Here is a 19,894-nt window from a genome sequence, read left to right on the forward strand (position 1 = left end):
CAATTTACCTGGGGCCGCAGGAGGCAAAGTCGGGGTGAGGCAGGGCCGCATAAGGGATTTCACAAAAAAAAAAGTCCTCAAACGTCAATATTAACAGTTTTAATTATTCTGAACATGAATAGAACACTGAGTGAAGATCATGAACAGTTCTTCTGAACATGGCATCTTTTGCCTATTCCTTGCTGCCAGAGACTTGACAGCGCTTCTTCTCACAAATCTGAACCACATTTGGCTTTAGAGAGGAAGCAGTTGAGACCCTCAGTATGGCTTGAAGATGATCATCATTAAGTCTAGACCTGTACTTTGACTTATTGAAGTTCAATGTGGAGAATAACTTTTCACACAAATATGTGCTCCCAAAAAGGCACATGGTGTGCTTGAACATTCGGGAAAGCTCAGGGAAGCTGGGGGGGGGGGGGGCAATTCACTCAAAAACTGCCCATGCATGTCTGCTTTTCCACTAATCTCCCTGAACTTGGCTTTGAGATCAGAGTTGTGTTGCAGGTCAATGAGCTCCATTTGAAGCACAGGTGGGGCATCTTGCACATCAAAGGAAAAGGGGTCCACAAAAATTTGTAAAGTGGCTCTGCTTTTTGAAGTCTGCAAATCTGTAATCAAATTCCTTCTCTAGCTTAAAAATAGCATCAACATATTTCTCACCACTAAATGGTAAGCCTGCATCTACAAGTTCCTTGCATGCTGGGAAATGGCAAAGGTTTGTCTGAGAGAGTTGGGATTTCCATAACACAAGTTTTGTGGAGAATGCTCTCATGTTGTCATAGGCAGCACTGATAAGCTGCCCCGGGCCTTGTAACATCTTGTTTAGTACATTCAGCTTATGTGTGATGTCAACAAAGAAAGCTAAGTCCATGAGCCATTTGTGATCACTCAACTCAGAAACAGCATTCCCATCCTTCTTCATGAAGGCTTTCACTTCTTCTCTCAACTCAAAAAATCTTTTCAGGACATTTTCCCTGCTGAGCCAACATACCTCAATGAAATAGAGCACATCTCCATATTCTGACTCCATTTCCTCTAAAAAAGCACCGAACCTCCTGTGCTTTAAGCCCCTGGATCTGATTTGGTTGATGCATTTCACAACAGACATCACATTGTCACACGACAGGCATTTACTGCAAAGGGCCTGCTGATGGATAATGCAGTGAAGAGCAATGGCCTTCTCTACACCCTCCTCTTCAAGTTTTTTTTGAACAAGTGCCACCAGTCCGTTTTTACTCCCTGTCATCAATGGCGCTCCATCAGTTATTATTCCAACAAACCTCTTCCATGTCAAACCTGCATTCTCAATGGCATCACACAGATGCCGAAATACCTCATTAGCAGTGGGCTGACCATGCATTGGAATTCTTGTGAGCAGCTCCTCTGACCATTTAAAATTGCAATCAACACCACGGACATACATTGTGAGCTACGCAGTGTTGTATATATCTGTGCCTTCGTCAAGAGCAACTGAGTATGCATCAAAACATTTGGCTTTCTCACACAGTTAATGATAAATGTCATGATGATAAATTGACATGTCAGAAATGCACTCTGCCACAGTGTTGACAAAAAGGCTGATTTTGCTAAACTGACCTTTCTTTTCTGGACAGATAATACTTGCAGCCTGTAACATGCATTTTTTTAAACAAACTCTCCTTCTGGGAATAGTTTCCCTGCCTTAGCAATCATCCACTAACCATGTAACTAGCTTCGACTGATGCAACATTCTCTTTGGTTGCTTTCTTGAAGAAATCTTGTTGCCTCATTAGACATGCTTTAAGACTAGCAACCCACTTGGCTCTCTCATTTCCTTGATATTCTGCACATTCCTCAGCATGTTTAGTTGAATAATGGTGTTTCAAGTTGTATTTCTTGTGCACTGCAGCTTTTTCTAAGCAAATAAGACATGTGGGGATGCCTCTGTGCTCAACAAAGAAATACTGCGTCTCCCATTTTTCCTGAAATTGTCTGTGCTCGTCATCAATCTTTCTCTTCACTGCAGGCTTTGATGAAGTCATGATGAAGGTATGACAAAATCTAATTCTGTAATAAACTTCTCTCCTTTAGGCCTCCAATAATGCAAGGGACAGCAGGCAGGAGCAGCGGAAATGACCTCTGCGCTAGGCGCAAAGTATTCGCGATTATTCACTTACTGAATATTCGCAATAAAAATCGCATTAGTGGGCCCGGAGAGATAGCACAGCAGCGTTTGCCTTGCAAGCAGCCGATCCAGGACCAAAGGTGGTTGGTTCGAATCCCGGTGTCCCACATGGTCCCCTGTGCCTGCCAGGAGCTATTTCTGAGCAGACAGCCAGGAGTAACCCCTGAGCACCGCCGGGTGTGACCCAAAAACCAAAAAAAAGAACAAAACAAAAAAAAATCGCATAAGTAAGAAAAAAAGAGAAACTGCTTGGGGTATGTGAATGTTTTTTTTTTTTTTTTTTTTTTTAAATATGGAACGCTTCACGAATTTGTGTGTCATCCTTGCGCAGGGGCCATGCTAATCTTCTCTGTATCGTTCCAATTTTAGTATATGTGCTGCCGAAGCGAGCACGGGTATGTGAATGTTTAATGCGATTTTTTCTTACTAATGCGATTTTTATTTTACTGAATAATCGCGAATACTGCGATATTTGAAGACTGGCCGCGTGCCACAAAATGTTGTATGGAGGGCCACAAACGGCCCATGGGCCGTGATTTTGAGACCCCTGTGGTAGGTTGTTTGCCTTGAATGCGCTAACCTAAGATGGACTATGGTTCAATCCCCTGGCATCCCATAAGGTCCCCCGAGCCAGGGGCAATTTCTGAGCACATAGCCAGGAGTAGCCCCTCAGTGTCACTACGTGTGGCCCAAAACCAAAAAAAAAAAAAAAAAAATACAGCTAGAGATATAACTAAGCTAATATCCTTTTCAACAAATAGTGCTGAAACAAAATATCCACATACAAAAAAATGAATTAAACAAATCTTACAGCCTTTATAAAAATTAAACTAAAATAGATTATGACATTTACACTCATAAACCTGAGTATAAAACTCAAAACCATAAAACTGCAATAACAGAGTAGAAAACCTAATCTTAAGAATTTTCTTTTTTATAATACTAAAGGATAAACCATGAAATAATTAACATTAAAAATATCTCCTAGGCCAGAGAAATGATAACTAGGAGTTATGAAGCTTGCCTCATATGCAATCCATCCATTAAATTCCTGTTATTGCATGATTAAGCAATAGAACAGGAGACTATATAGAATAAAAGAATATATAAAACAAGCTATAGGAGAATATATTCACAAAATAAATATCTGATAAAAGACAATTATTAAAAATACATCGGGGGCAGAGAGATAGCAAAGCAGGTAGGGCGTTTGCCTAGCACATGGCTGATCAGGTTTTAGGTGTAGCGCAATTACAAAAAAATTAAATGTTTTAAAATCAGGAATTCTTGAAACTCAAGCACTAGGAAATCCGATTTTAAAATTAGCTAAAGTTCTTTAAAAAAAGACCAGAGGCCAGAGCAATAGCACAGTGGGTAGGGCACTTGACCTGCATGCAGCTGACCCAGATTTAATGCCCAGAGTCCTATATGGTTCCCTGAGTTTGCCAGGAGTGATCCCTGAGGATAGTGCCAGGAGTAACCCTTGAACTCCACCAGGTGTGGCCCCAAACAAACAAAAGATCACATATTAATGGCAAGAAAGCACATTAAAAGATACTCCATATCAAGTATGTATAACTAAAGCAAACAAATCAGCTAATGAATATATATTCAAAACTAATTCCTAAACCTGGTGAATAATATGATGGCTATTAGAGTAAATGGGGAAGGAAACAAAGGCAAGAGGAGTTTTTTGGTGGTAGGATGGTGCTGGAATTTTTGTGTAGAGTATTGAAGACTATAAACATACAAAGGTATAAAGTTTACACCCTGTAATTCATTATGTTGTAAATCAAGGATAAATCAATATAAATAGTTATATACCACATCATGCTATGAGAAAAATAAAAAAAATTACTATATACCAATTAAAGTAGCTAGAATCTGAAACACTAACAATAACAAATTCTGGCAAACATAAAGAGCAAAAAAAAACCTCTAATGCTATTAGGAATGTAAATGATAAACCACTTTGGAAGAAAGCTAAGTAATTTCCTACAAAACATATCTTATTATATTTCTTGGTGATTATCCAAAGGAGCTTACGACCTACATCTACATGAAAATCTGCTAAGGATTTTTATAGCAACTTTATTCATCATTGCCAAAATTTAAGAGCAAGTAAGATACCCTTTTAGCAAATGGATAGTTAAACTGTGATACACCAGATAATGAAATATTGTTCAGTGCTAAAAAAAAAAAAGAGCTATCATGCCATGAAAAGATATGTGAAAGAAATCGAACTAAAAAGATTATGTAGGGGCCAGAGAGATAGCATGGAGGTAAGGCTTTTGCCTTGCATGCAGAAGGTCGGTGGCTCGAATCCCAGCATGCCATATGGTCCCCTGAGCCTGCCAGGAGCGATTTCTGAGTGGAGGCCAGGAGTAACCCCAGAGCGCTGCTGGGTGTGACCAAAAACAAATAAATATAAATATATAAATAAATATATAAATAAATAAATAAATAAATAAATAAGATTATGTACTGCAACACTTTGTAAAAGGCAATACAAAGGAGACAACTTAAAAAAATAAGCGTCAGGACAGGAGGCTGAAGCAGAAATAAACAATCTGAACAAAGGAATTTTAGGATTCTGAAAATATTATGTATAATATAATAAAAATACAATTGGACATTTATTCAAATTCACATAAGGACTTAAACTATGTATTTTAAGAATTTATGATGTTTTTAACGAAAGACTCTATCCCAGGCTCCATCCTAGGATCAGTGCAATGACGAAGACCACCAACTACAGAAGACGGATTAAAACGACAATGAAGGAACAAAATTTCTAGAACTACAAAGAAAGACTTCATAAGCTCCATTCCTTGACCTGTGCAGATAGCAAGATCTCTAGATACAGAGATCTGATTTTATCACCCATGACGAAGTAGAAGTCCTCCATACACCACAAAGCACCGAGGGGAGAGTAAATGAACATGCAAGGAGTCTATATAGTTATTCCCATGACAGCACACTTCAGTGGTGGTTGAAATCCTGTATCCTTAGGCCAAGGGAATTCCCTTTCTAATGTCCCCAATATTTACTGTGCCCTATGCAGGAAAAAAAAAAAAGCACAAAATAATCTTTTTTATTTATTTATTTGATTTCTTTGTTTTGGTTCGGTTATTGAAGTTGTTATTTCCATGTTTTTTCCTTTTTGTGCTGTTCTGTTTTCATTTCAGGTTCGTGGTTATTATGTGGTGCTTGTCTTTATTGCTGTAGTACTCACTAGAATTTTTATTTGATATTTTCTTTTGTGGCGTTTCACTTCCTTTTTCCCTTTCTTCTCTCAAACTGAAGTTGAGAGCCTCTAGAAGGACTCTGCCCATTTTCGGCTTATTTGATTCTTACCCCATTTTATTGCTTTTCTTTTCTTCAAACAAAACCACATAACTTGAACTATCTAGTTCCACCTCTCAAATAGAGGGGGAAATAATGGAGGGTACCAAGACCAAACAGTTGTATGATCACTAAGTAGTAAGCTAAACGCAAAGGGGACCACTTATACTAGCAGCCCAGGGGGTGAGGATGGGGTATATGGGGTGCAAGATGGGAACTGGGGTGGAGGGAGGACAGCTTTGGTGATGGGAATTCCCCTGATTCAATGTTAATATGTACCTAAAATATTACTGTGAAAGATATGTAAGCCACTTTGGTCAAAATAAAAATTAAAAAAAAAAAAAGAATTTATTGATGTTTTAATTTGACCTTATTGGTTGTAACAAATTTACCACTCTGATAACAGATTTTGATAATGGGAAGGTCATACATTGAGGGGTAGGGAATATGCAGGCAAATCTCTACTTAACAATTTTGCTACAAGCTTATAAGTTCTTAAGAAAAAAAGACTTTGGGGCCAGAGAGATAGCATAGAGGTAGGCATTTGCCTTCCGAGCCTGCCAGGAGCAATTTCTGAGCATAGAGAAACCCTGAGTGCTGCCGGGAGTGACCCAAAAACCAAAAACCAAAAAAAAAAGAAAAAAGAAGAAAAGACTTTGAAAAAAAAACTTTTATTCTAATATTTGTTTAACTTTCTACATAATGGTCACAGAAAAGTTAAAGTAAAATATTTAACATCTTATACAAAAAACATTTACTAACTATGTGTAATTTTGTGGGGGGGGTTGGCTTTATATTTTTCCAGAATTCTGCTTATGCTTATTTACTAATTCTTAACCTTAGGACAATTTAAAAATATTAAAAGGCTCAAAGTTTAAGTACTAAAAATAGAATACCAGAGCTGGAGCAGTGGCGCGTGCAAGGCAAACACCCTACCACTATACAACTGTACTTAAAAATCTTTCCCTTCTTTTATTTTTCCAAATCTTCTAAAAACCCTATTGAAAAACAAGTTCTAATGAGAGGCATAATATAATAATGCATTAAGTTATAGGATCCAAAATTATGTCCAATCATGTGATATACTTAGAATAAGACCAAACTTTTCATGTAGCACTATTTTTTTAAACACAGTACAAATAACTTAAAGATAATATAAAATTAGAAACAGAGCCAAGTGTGATTGAATGGTAGAATGCATGCCTTGTATATGTAGGTAAGGACTGAACTCCAATCCCCTGATATAGTAATTAAAACAAAAATCAATGGTACTATGCTTTTTTTAAGTAAGGAGCAAGCTGTTGAAAAGAAAATTAAATTATATTTAAAGTATGAAAAACTTAATATAGTAGGAATAAAACTAAAAGAAGAAATATAAATTTAGGATATATTGTTGGGATTTAAGAAAACCTAAATAAAGAAAAAATGTCCTTTTTTTCCATTTTTTTCTTTATTTAAATATCTTGATTACATAAATGATTGTGATTAGGTTTCAGTCATGTAAAGAACACCCCCTTCACCAGTGCAACATTCCCACCACCAATGTCCCAAATCTCCCTCCATCCCACCCCATCCCCACCTGTACTCCAGACAGGTTTTCCAGTTCCCTCATTCATTCACAAGATTATGGTAGTTCTCCGTGTAGTTATTTCTATAGCTGCACTCACCACTCTTTGTGGTGAGCTTCATGAAGTGAGCTGGTGTTCCCGCCCTCCTCTCATTGTCTCTGAGGATTGTTGCAAAAATGACTTCTATTTTTCTTAAAACCCATAGATGAGTGAGACTATTCGTCTCTCTCTCTCTCCCTCTGACTTATTTCATTCAGCATGATAGATTCCATGTACATCCATGTATAGGAAAATTTCATGACTTCATCTCTCCTGACAGCTGCATAATATTCCATTGTGTATATGTACCACAGTTTCTTTAGCCATTCATCTGTTGAAGGGCATCTTGGTTGCTTCTAGAGCCTGGCTATTGTGAATAGTGCTGCAATAAATATAGGTGTGAGGAAGGGGTTTTTGTATTGTGTTCTTGTGTTCTTAGGGTATATCCCTAGGAGTGGAATAGCTGGGTCGAATGGGAGCTCAATTTCCAGATTTTGGAGGAATCTCCATATCGCTTTCCATAGAGGTTGGACTAGACGGCATTCCCACCAGCAGTGGATAAGAGTTCCTTTCTCTCCACATCCCAGCCAGCACTGATTGTTCTCATTCTTTGTGATGTGCACCAATCTCTGTGGTGTGAGGTGGTATCTCATTGTTGTTTTGATTTGCATCTCCCTGATGATCAGTGATGAGGAGCATTTTTTCATGTGCCTTTTGATCATTTGTATTTCTTTTTTATCAAAGTGTCTGTTCATTTCTTATCCCCATTTTTTGATGGGATTAGATGTTTTTTTTCTTGTAAAGTTCTGTCAGTGCCCTGTATATTTTGGATATTAGCCCCTTATCTGAAGGATGTTGGGTGAATAGTTTCTCCCACACGGTGGGTGACTCTTGTATCCTGGGCACTGTTTCTTTTGAGGTGCAGAAGCTTCTCAGTTTAATGTATTCCCATCTGTTAATCTCTGCTTCCACTTGTTTGGAAAGTGCAGTTTCCTCCTTGAAGATGCCTTTAGTCTCAATGTCATGGAGTGTTTTACCAACGTGTTGTTCTTTATACCTTATGGTATCAGGTCTGATATCAAGGTCTTTAATCCATTTGGATTTTACCTTCATACATGTTAACTGGGGGGGGGGGTCTATGTTCGCTTTTTTGCAAGTGGCTAACCAGTTCTGCCAGCACCACTTGTTGAAGAGGTTTTCCCTGCTCCACTTAGGATTTCTTGTTTCTTTGTCAAAAATTAGGTAATTGTATGTCTGGGGGACAATGTCTGAGAACTCAAGCCTATTCCACTGATCTGAGGGTCTGTCTTTATTCCAATACCATGCTGTTTTGATAACTATTGCTTTGTAGTACAGTTTAAAATTGGGGAAAGTAATGCCTCCTGTTTTCCTTTTCCCTAGGAGTGCTTTAGCTATTCGAGGGTGTTTATTGTTCCAGATGAACTTCATAAGTGTTTGATCCACTTCTTTGAAGAATGCCATGGGTATTTTTAAGGGGATTGCATTAAATCTGTATAATGCCTTGGGGAGTATTGCCATTTTAATGATGCTAATCCTGCCAATCCATGAGCACGGTATGTGTTTCCATTTCCATGTGTCCTCTCTTATTTCTTGGAGCAGGGCTTTATAGTTTTCTTTGTATAGGTCCTTCACGTCAAAAAAAATGTCCTTGATTGAAACACTAGTCAGAACTACAAGAGCTCTAAACAATCATAAGGAACTTTTATTTATTTTTTCATAAGAAACTTTTAAAAGGGAACAATGTCAGGAAATACTATTACTTGGTTTCAATGCTTAATATTCTATGGTACCAGTTAAGATTCAACACACATATCAATGAAACAGAGTGAAGTGAAATACTCATACTAGTAGCATCATGATTACAAAGCAAGTGTCCTGGTGTTAAATCATCTTTGTATCTATGGGATGAATTTTACTTGGTGATTTTTGTCATCTTTGAGATGAATTCTACTTGGTCAAGTATGATCTTTTCATGAATTGTTGGATTCATTAGCTATTATTTTGTTGAGGATCTGTGATCATCAGGTTTTATCAGCCTGTAATTCTTTATTGTGTGTCTTCTGCTTCTGGTATCAGGGTGGTGTTTATTTGCTGGATTTTTTAAATTTATTTTCCTTTTATTCAAATACCCTGATTACAAAGTTGTTAGTGATTTTCCATCTTATAATGTACACCACCTATCATCCTTGAACATTTCTTGTCACCAATGTCTCCAGCTTCCTTTCCACCATCCCCCTGCCTGCCTCTGGCGAAGGCATTTTACTTTTCTCTTTCCTTTTACACTGTTGTTTGTACTGTTGTTAATTATGGGTCTGGTGTATATCATAGTTACAACTATCATTTCACAGTGGTTCCTTCTCTACCCCAACTGCACTATTCCACTATTTGTGGCAAGCTTCTACCATGTCCACTTCTACAATGGCTGGTTCTACTGGCCCCAATATCTATTGTCTCTGGATATTATTACTATACTATCTTTTTTTGCTTATCTCCCACAAATGAGTGAGACTATCCTATGGCTATCCCTCACCCTCTGACTCATTTCATTCAGCGTAATACTCTCCATACACATCCATGTAAAAGCAAATTTAATGACTTCATTTTTCCTAATAACTACAATGTATTACATTGTATAGATGTATCACCATTTCTTTATTTACTCCTCTATCCTTGAGCACTTGGGTTGTTTCCAGATTCTATTGTAAATAGAACTGTAAATTTACACAGAAATACAGAGGACTTTTTCCCTGGTGTTTTGAGTTCCTAGGCTGTCTCCCTAGGAATGGTATTGCTGGATCATATGGAAGCTCAACTTACCAAAAAGGCTGTACCAGTCAACATTCCCACCAGCAGTAAATAAGAGTCCCTTTCTCCCCACATCCATTCCAGCAGATTATGTGTGCCAGTCGTGGTATGAGACTTTGCTGTTTGATTTGCAAGGATGATGTTTAAGAGAAACAGTTTGAACGTGTTTCTAGTTCTTCAATTACCTAGAAGAGCTTGAAAAGGATTGGCAGTAGGTCCTTTTTAAATTCACCATGAATTCATTTTGGGCCAGGGCTTTTTTTTTTAGAAAAGACATTTGATTGAATTCCAATATCCTTAATAGTGACAGGTATTCCAAATCATCTTAGTTCAGCCTTAGGAGGTTGTAGTAGTCCAAGAATTTATGAAATTCTTGCAGGTTCCCTAATTTTGTGGCATAAACCTTCTCAAAGTAATTACTAATAATCCTTTGAATTCTGTGGTATCTGTAGTGACATCCCCCTTTCATTTCTAATTTAGTTTATTCGGGTTCTCTCTTTGTGAGCTTGCTAGTGGCTTCCCAATCTCATTTATTTTTCAAAGAACCAGATCTTGGTTTTACTGATCTTCTGGATTGTTTTTAGGGATTCCAGTTCATTAGTTTCTGCTTTAAGTTTGATTATTTCCTTCCTCCTAACTACTATGGGTTCTTTTGGTCCTTCTCTAATTTCTCAAGCTGTACAATCGGTTATTTATGTGTTATTTGTGTTATATGTGTTATGTGTTATTTATTCTTCATTCCTGATGAATACTTGGTAAAGCTACAAACTTTCATCTTATCAATGATTTTGCTGAGTTCCACTAGTGTATTCATTCTCATTTCAGGAATATTTTGAGTTCCTCTCTGATTCACTGGTTGGTCAACAGTAAGCAGTTTCATTACCAGATGTTAAAGTCATTTCTCTGTTTCTGTTTGCAATTCAAGTCTATCATGGGGCTGGAGAGATAACAAAGCAGTAGGGCATTTGCTTGCATGTGGCCAACCCGGGACAAACCCAGGTTTGATTCCCAGCATTCCATATGGTCCCCCAAGACTGCCAGGAGTGATTTCTGAGTGCAGAGCCAGGAATACCCCCTAAGTGTCACCGGATGTGACCCAAAAACAAACAAAAAGAATGAAATTCACTTCTATCACAATGATCTGAAAAGATAGTTAATAAATTTCTATCCTCTTGATTTTATGGAAGTATGTCTTTTAGTCAAGCATGTGGTCTATGTTGGAGAACGCAATGTGCATTAGAGAGGAATGAGTATTCAGCTTTTTGGGGATTAAGAACCATATACATGTGTGCATTTTATACTAATATACACTAATATACATATATACACTAGTCCTCTCTTTTCAAACTCTTCTTTCAAAGCCATTACTTCCTTGATGAGTTTTGAACTGCTTTATAGATAGGTGACAAAGGAGTGCTTAAGTCTTCAGGAACTCTTGTGCTATCAATGTCTCCCTTTAAGTCACTTAGAAGCTGTTATAAGTTTCTTACTGATGTTTAAGAGTGTGAACTCTTCTGGATGTACATTTCATTTGATCACTAAAAATTTACTCTCTTGGTCTCATAAACTTTTTGAGATTATAGAATGAGAAAATTATTTTGGAGCCTGAAATCTGTTTTCTTTTTAATATTAAATAACTACCCTGACCTTTCTGAGGGAGCTATTTGCTTGAAGAATTGTCTTCTGACCTTTGACTTTGAGCCCATTTTCTTCTATTTAAACATGTTTTATACAAAGAAAAGAATGTTGAGTATAATTTCTTAATATATCCTACCCTCTGTGTCTCTTAATTGCTGCATTTAGCTCATTGATATTAATAGACTATGGTGATAGTTTTGGGCCCTATTTCTGTAGGAGTTTGCTGTGTTTGTGGGAATCACATTGTCTTAAATAGCCACTAAGTTCTTCTAAAGATGATTCTGGTTCTATGAAGTTCCTGAACAATCGTTTATCCATGAAACTGTATACAGTATCCTTGACTCTGAATGAGCATCTGGTTGGGTGAAGAATTTTTGGTAAGGCTTTCATTTAATTGAGGTGCTTTTTGTTTTTTGTTTTGTTTTTGTCATTTTGATTTTTACTATATACCACCATTGTCTTTGGAGTCATTTAAAAAACCTGCTGTAAATCTCTGTTTGTAATTTCTCTCTTTGACCTTGCTGCATTCAGTATTCTATCCACAACATTCATCATTTTGATCAGAAGGGGTCTTCGGCTGTGGCACCCCATAAGTGTCTTTGGTGGCACCCCATAAGTGACCTCTACCACAAAGGACTGAGGCAGAGGGGGGTTCTGCTTGGCAGCAGCCCAGAAAACATTGTGAGGTAAGTGACCCCTGCCACCAAGGACTGAGTAAGGAGGAAAGTCTATTTGGTGGTGCCTTGACAGGAGTCTTGAGATAAGTGGTCCCTGCCAACAAGGACTGAGGTAGAAGGAGGAGTCTATTTAGTGGCACCCCAGAAAACATTGTGAAGTAAGTGGCCATACACTTCTCCTAGTTAATGAACCCCAGCACAGTAGTTAGAAAACACCACACAGAAACCTAACAAGGGGGAAACAAAGCATGCCAACACCATGTTTAGAGAATGAAGATGCTAGCTGTGATGACCCGAAAAGTACAAATCACCTGTTTAGCTTCTCAAATAAGGACTTTAGAGAAGAAATATGAAAGATGTCAACTGAATAAAATACAAATAAGAATCAAGAGGATCAGAAAGTAGAAATGAGAAAACTTCAAACAGAAATAATAGGATAAAAAACTTGGTAGGCAAAATGAAAGTCTCACTGGAAAGCCTCTCCATCAGATCAACAGCAGCTAAGGAGAAAATCAGTGAGCCGAATGATGATATGCCTATCTCCACACAGCAGAAGAGGTAAATAAAAAGCCTTAAACAAACGATCAGGCAATAAAAAAAATCTTCAAAGTATTTTTGAACAGCTGAAAATAGAAGTCTTTGTTAAATTCAACAGAAAAACAAAACAAAACAAAACAAAACAAAACAGAAGAATCATTGCAGTACCAGAGAACCATAAAGAAGATCCTCATGAAGAATAAACAGTCAAGGACATCATTGCAGAGAAACTGCCAGAGCTATAGAGAGCATGCAACCAAATCCTACAAACCTAGAAAATACCAGCCAAAAGAGATCCACAGAAAAGCTCCCCAAGACATATCCTAGTTACAATGACAAATCCCAAGAACAGTGATAGAATACTGAAAACAGCAAGATCAAAAAGAGAAATTACACTTAAAGGAGAATCCTTCAAGATTTACAGCAGATATGTTACAAGCAACCCTCAAAGTCTGAAGGCACTGGTGGGATATAGTGACAAAACTCAACAAAATAAATGCTTCACCAGAGTACTTCACCCAGTCAGTTAAGAGACAGAGAGTGGCAAAATGGATTTAAAAAGTTGAATCCGGGGCCAGAGAGATAGCATGGAGTAAGGCATTTGCCTTGCGTGCAGAAGGTTGGTGGTGTGAATCCCAGCATCCTAAATGCTCCCCGAGCCTGCCAGGAGCGATTTCTGGGCATGGAGCCAGGAGTGACCGCTGAGCACTGCCAGGTGTGACCCAAAAATACAAAAAAAAGAAAGAAACTCTTATGACACAAAACAAGAGAAAACATGGAAAAATTCAGGGCCAGAGCAATAAGCGCAGTGGTAGGGCATTTGCTTTGCACATGGCTGATCTAGGATGGACCTCAGTTTGATCCCTGGCATCCCATAAGGTCCCCAAGCGAGGAGCAATTTCTGAGCGCATAGCTAGGAGTAACCCTTGAGCATCACAGTGTGTGGCCCAAACAAACAAAACAAAACAAAAAAAGAAAGGGTAAATTTTTGAACTTACAATCTCCCAAGGTTGAACCAAGATGATCTAGCATATCCGAACAGACCCATTATTATTGAGGAAATTAAAATGTTGCTTAAAAAAATCTTCCCAAAAACAAAAGCCCAGGTCCAGATGGATCCACTAACAAATTCTTCCAAACCTTACTAGAAGACCTACTACCAATCCTTTTCAAGCTTTTCAAGGAAATTAAATAAACAGAAACACTCCCAAATAGTTTTTACGAAGCTAACATCACCCTGATACCAAAAGCAGACAGAGATGCCACAAAAACAGAGAACTACAAACCAATGTCCCTGATAAACACAAAAGCAAAGATCCTCCACAAAATTCTAGCAAATAGGATCCAATGACTTACCAAACTGACCAAGTAGGTTTCATTCAGGAGATGCAAGGATGGTTTACCATATGCAAGTCAATCAACATAATACACTATATCAAAAAAAAGGGGGAAAATCATATGATCATATCAATAGATGCAGAGAAAGTATTTGATAAGGTCCAAAACCAGTTCATGATCAAAACTCTCAACAAGATGGGAATGGAAGGAACTTTTCTCAACAAAGTCAAGGCCATTTACCACAAGCCCATAGCAAATATTATACTTGATGGAGATAAACTGCAAACCTTTCCTGGTTTCCTAGCACAAGACAAAGGCTGACCCCTCTTGCCTCTCCTATTCAATATAGTACTGGAAGTACTTACCATGGCAATTAGGCAAGAAAAAAGATATTAAGGGCATTCAGATGTAAAGGAAGAAGTCAAGCTCTCAGTTTGCAACTGACATTATACTATATTTAGAAAACCCTAAAAACTACCAAAATACTTCTAGAAACAATAGATTCATACAGCAAAGTGACAGGCTACAAAATTAACACACAAAAATCAATGGCTTTCTTATACAAAAATAATGATAGAGAAGAAAAATACATTAAAAAAATTTCGTTCACAATAATACCACAAAATAGCCTGACAATAGATGTGTTGCAAATTAAATTTATTACATCTACACATAAATACTATGTAGCTATTAGAAAAAAATGAAATCATAAAATTTTCCTATTCATGGATGGACATGGAGAATCTTATGATGAGTGAAATGAGTCAGAGAGAGAGAAATAGACATAGAATAGTCTTGATCATTTGTGGGATTTAAGAAAAATAATATTTAAATAAAGATAATTTAAAAAAAGAAAAAAATAGACAGTATGATAATAATTACTAAAGACAATAGGAGGACCAGCCCATAATGAAGCTTACCACAAAAAAAAAAGTAAGAGCAGTTAGAGAAATAACTACACTAACAACTACCATGACAATAATAGTGATAGATAGACATAGAATGCCTGACCCGAAGATAGGCAGGAGTAGGGAAGAGGGAAATGAGGAAGATTGGTGGCAGGAGAGTTGCACTGGTGAGGGGGGGTGTACATTTTATGACTAAAACCCAACTACAAACATGCTTGCAACCATGGTGATTATATAAAGGAATTATTAACAATAAAATAAAATTAATTTATTTTTTTAAAAAATGGATATGTCTTTGAGCATTTTCATTTAAATCTCTTCTAGCTGGTACTCTTCAAGGCTCACAGATGTGGGTGTGTACACACTCCAGCTTTAGAAGCAGCAATATTATTTTTTACTCTTGCTTCTTTATACATGTTTTCTTCCTTGCACTCTAGGACCCTCAATGATTATTAATTCCTCTTGAATTTACCTCCAAACTTCTCTTGTAATGCGCTTACTTTTTTCTTCCTTTTGAGGCTTTTTTCTTTCTTCTGCTATTGTTTGAAGGTTTTCTGAACTCATCTTCAATCTCACTGATTCTGTCCTCAACTGGAGAGACCTTCTAAATGACTTATTCATTTTACCTATCAAGTTGTTTCTGGAATTTATTTGTATTATTCTCATTTCAGTTCTCATAACCTCTTGTTTTTATTGGCCATTTGTTCCATGGTTTCTTTAAGCTGGTAAACCATGCTAAGCATTTTCATTCTGATGTCCATTTCAGAGCAAGTATCTAGGTGGCAGGTTTTTTTTGTTGTTGTTGTTTTGTTTTGTTTTGCTTTTTAGGCCACACCCATTGACACTCAGGGGTTACTCCTGGCTGTGCACTCAGAAATCGCTCCTGGAGTGGGGGACCATATGGGACGCCAAGGATCAAACCAAGGTCCATCCTGAATCAGCTGCATGCAAGGTCACTGTGCTACCACTGCCCCCATAGGTGGCAGTTATTGATAGATTCCATGGGTTACAATATTTGCCTGCTACCCTTTGTAGGACTCTACAATATTTTACCATGGTTCCTTTTTGAATCTGGTTTTGCTTCTTTTCCATTTTGTTCTAGTAGCACCCTTACCAACAGGGCAATCTGAAAGAGTTGTATTGAGGGCAGGAGACTACCTTTCAGCCATATTAGTAGTTGCCACTTCAGAATCATAGCATTGTCTTCTAACACTGGTGCATGGACCACTCTTCCATGGGTGAGAGGAGTGTGGCCTGGGCACACACCTTTCAACCCAGATCCTTAACAGAATTCTGGGTTTGGGTTCAGAATCTGGATAGATTGTGGGGCCAGTGTGTGGGCTGCTCTCCAGACAGCAAGGGATATTTATTGATTCTTTACTACTTTATATGATACTTGTCACTTTGTCAGGTAAAACACAAGACATTATACACTTTTCTATGCTTTACTTTAGTAAATTAATTAATATATAGATAATTATTCTTTCTCTTAAATTTTTACTTTGTTTCCTGATTTAAGTAAAGATCACTCAGAATCCTAAGTGTATCTGATAACCATATTCTTGTACTGCTAGATAACTAGTGGCCTCAAAGGAACTGGCTTAAAATAAAAAAAATTTCCTGTCCTTCCCACTGATTCTATCAAAAAACAGAATATATAATATTAAAAAGTGATTTCAAAGGAAAACGAACCGGGGCTGGCGCAGTGGCACAAGCATCAAGGTATCTGCCTTGCCTCACTAGGATCAACATTCAGTCCTCCAGCATCCATATGGTCCCCCCAACCCAGGAGCAATTTCTAAGCTCATAGCCAGAAGTAACCTCTGTGCATCACTGGTGTGGCCCAAAACCAAAAAAAAAAAAAAAAAAAAAGTGAACCTATCCTATAGGTACTGTGCAATACTTTCAATCATGTTAAGAGATGAAAAACAATTCCTAGCATTCTTTGTGTTTAAAATCAATCAGGACAAGTATGGTAAACACTGTGGTCAGTTGCCATTCCCATTCAAATATCTTCTTTTTTTTTTTTTTTGTGGTTTTTGGGTCACACCCGGTAGTGCTCAGGGGTTATTTCTGGCTCCAGGCTCAGAAATTGCTCCTGGCAGGCACAGGGGACCATATGGGGCACCGGGATTGGAACCGATGACCTCCTGCATGGAAGGCAAATGCCTTACCTCCATGCTATCTCTCCGGCCCCTCAAATATCTTCTTATGATGAATAATTTACTTTAGAGCAATGTCTTCATCAACTCTCCATCACAAGCTGTTCTAATAAATAAGTTTATCTCTTAAATCATTTAAACAAAGTATAATGAATAAAAATTTAATAAAACATAAAAAAGGAGGGCCGGAGAGATAGCATGGAGGTAAGGCATTTGTTTTGCATGTAGAAGGACGGTGGTTCGAATTCCAGCATCCCATATGGTCCTCGGAGCCTGCCAGGAGCGATTTCTGAGCATAGAGCCAGGAGGAACCCCTGAGCACCGCCAGCTGTGACCCAAAAACCAAAAAAAAAAAAAAAAAAAAAAAAGGAAACCATGAAAACTGTAAGGAAATATCCCCAATCCATTATGGCGGAATTTCTATGACAATGATTAATGTTAAAGACAATTGAAAAAGAGAATTACTATATTAAAATATTACTGATTGTTTTTAATTCACTTATTAAAAACAGTAATATTAATTTTAAGGCCATTATATATAAAAAGCTTTCTTTCATTACAACATTATTTTATTTATCCAGCATATCTTCCACCCTTCACTGGTAAGAAAAATGCAATTTTTCTGGACAAACCCCATTCTACCATAATTAGAACATGGTTTAGATAGGGCTGACACTGTTCCAGGGCTAAGAATATGGCTAAATCTTGGCTAATCAATGTTCTCCAGTTCACCAGTCAGTATTAGGCTCATATAGTCCACATATGATCATTGACTAGATCTTTTTTGAAAGGCCAAAGGAAAACGATTTCCTTCTTAACTGGGAGAAAAAATCAACATAGATAAGTCACCATGTTTTATATCATGTGTTTCAGCCAGCATCACAGACACACTGCTACATGGATGAAAGATGGGCATGTATCCAAACTGAAACTTTCAGGCAAGCTAGTAAAGTATCACAAGGTCTAATTCAAAAGGTATTCTCTAAAAGAAGTCTTTATGTTGCATAATGGCTAATGTAACCAGATTTTCTCTAACACAGAATGAGGAAGAACATGAATAAACTGAGTTTTAATATTTTAGCATTTTTCCAAATTCTTCAGAACCATAGCCTCAACTCATTCTCAAAAAAAGCAAAAACAGCTAGGAGAATTCCCTTATTTAATCTTGGTAAACTTTATTCACCAATTTTATTTACTCATTTTTCTATTACATTTTTCCTATTAAAATATACACTGATTATTCTAGTCAAATTGCAAACTTACAGTTTTGTTTTATATTTAAATGGCTTGACTTTATATTTTGTTTAAGAGTTCCATATAAGCTGCTCATTTACTTTGAGGCTTTTTTCCATCTTTTGCTTTGGTCTAGAGATTTTATGCATCCTATCTTGGAGTTCACTGATTCCGTCCTCAGTAGCTATTCCACTACTTGTAAAGCCTTCAGCCAATTTTTCAAATCACTGACCAAGGAAGGGTCTTTTTTTGTTCTATCACTTCTGTTTCAAGTTTTCTCATTTCTGCTCTCATATCCTCTTGCATTCTTTTGGATGTGAATTCCATTGTTTCTTTGAGTTCCTTAAATATACTCAACATTTCTTCTTTAAAGTCCTTATCAGAAAGGTTATATAACTAATTAATATTGAGTCTTTAAGGCTATCATCTTCACTCATTGAGATTGGTAGGGTAATGAATTGCTTTCTCATTGTGACTTCTGCAGTCTGAAGGTGTTTCTTGTATGTTGTGTGGTTTGAGTGATTAAAGTTCAGCTGTCTTTTTATGCTCAGTGTGAGATAGAAAGAGCTGAAGAAATGCATGGCTGTGAAGTGTAGCCATGTAGAGCCATGTAGAAGAGCCATGCACTCCACAGGCTCCCTTATGTGGGAAGTGGTGGTGGTGGTGAACCCAGTTTGCCTCAGTTGCTTGGGACAGGGCTGGGTGGAGCTAAAACAGCTGATTTCATGTATTGGCTGAAGTCTCTCTCCTTCAATACAGCTTAAACAATCCATCTAGGTTTATTTTATAGTCTATGCACATCCTCTTAGTGTACTGCTCCATACCCTGAAGCCAACCCTAACAAAGCCTGGATGAAGAAAGGACAGGGATATTAGCAAATCTTAATAGAAAAAAATTGGATGTGCTTTTTTTTCTTATTTGACTTAATTGCTTCTTACTAAGATAAGAAACAGTGTCCCTTTAAATGTCAACAAAAGTACCAGATTTCTTAAAACACCTTTTAAGGAAGGCAGAAGACATATGCTTTATCTTTCAATAAAATCTCACTAATTCTAAAGAAACTTGTAAAGCTGACCACAAAATGTGGTAAATCTCAAAATAAAATTCTACTCAATGGATTAATTTTTCTCTTCTTAATTTGGGGGAGAATTAAAATTTAAAAATACAGGTTGATATTATAAGGCTAAATTTCAGATAATGAATAATTCATTTTGTTTGTTTTGTTTTTGGGGGAAGGGAATCTCAGGTGCACTTAGGATGCCCAGCCAGCAGCACAATGTGAAGCCATGCAGCTAAGTATTATTGAGATATTACCCAGTTTATCCTTGCAGTTCTTAAGAGGCCTCAGGGCTGCACCTAGCTAAGCTTGGGGAATATGTGGTAATGGGAATCAAAAAAATAGAAGAAGGGGAGGATGGAAGGAAGGGAGGGAGGGAGGGAGGGAGGGAGGGAGGGAGGG

The 19,894-nt window shown here is 37.5% G+C and overlaps 1 protein-coding gene and 1 non-coding gene across 2 annotated transcripts in view; both read right to left on the minus strand.

Moving 5' to 3' along the window:
* ANKIB1 (ankyrin repeat and IBR domain containing 1) overlaps nucleotides 1-19,894 on the minus strand; it is a 134,044-nt gene that overhangs the window by 103,058 nt on the left and 11,092 nt on the right. The window lies entirely within an intron of this gene.
* On the minus strand, nucleotides 2,451-2,557 carry LOC125996363 (U6 spliceosomal RNA). The gene has a single exon (XR_007491255.1). It is a non-coding gene; the product is annotated as a U6 spliceosomal RNA (small nuclear RNA).

Source organism: Suncus etruscus, chromosome 1, assembly GCF_024139225.1.
Source record: "Suncus etruscus isolate mSunEtr1 chromosome 1, mSunEtr1.pri.cur, whole genome shotgun sequence".
Taxonomy (NCBI): domain Eukaryota; kingdom Metazoa; phylum Chordata; class Mammalia; order Eulipotyphla; family Soricidae; genus Suncus; species Suncus etruscus.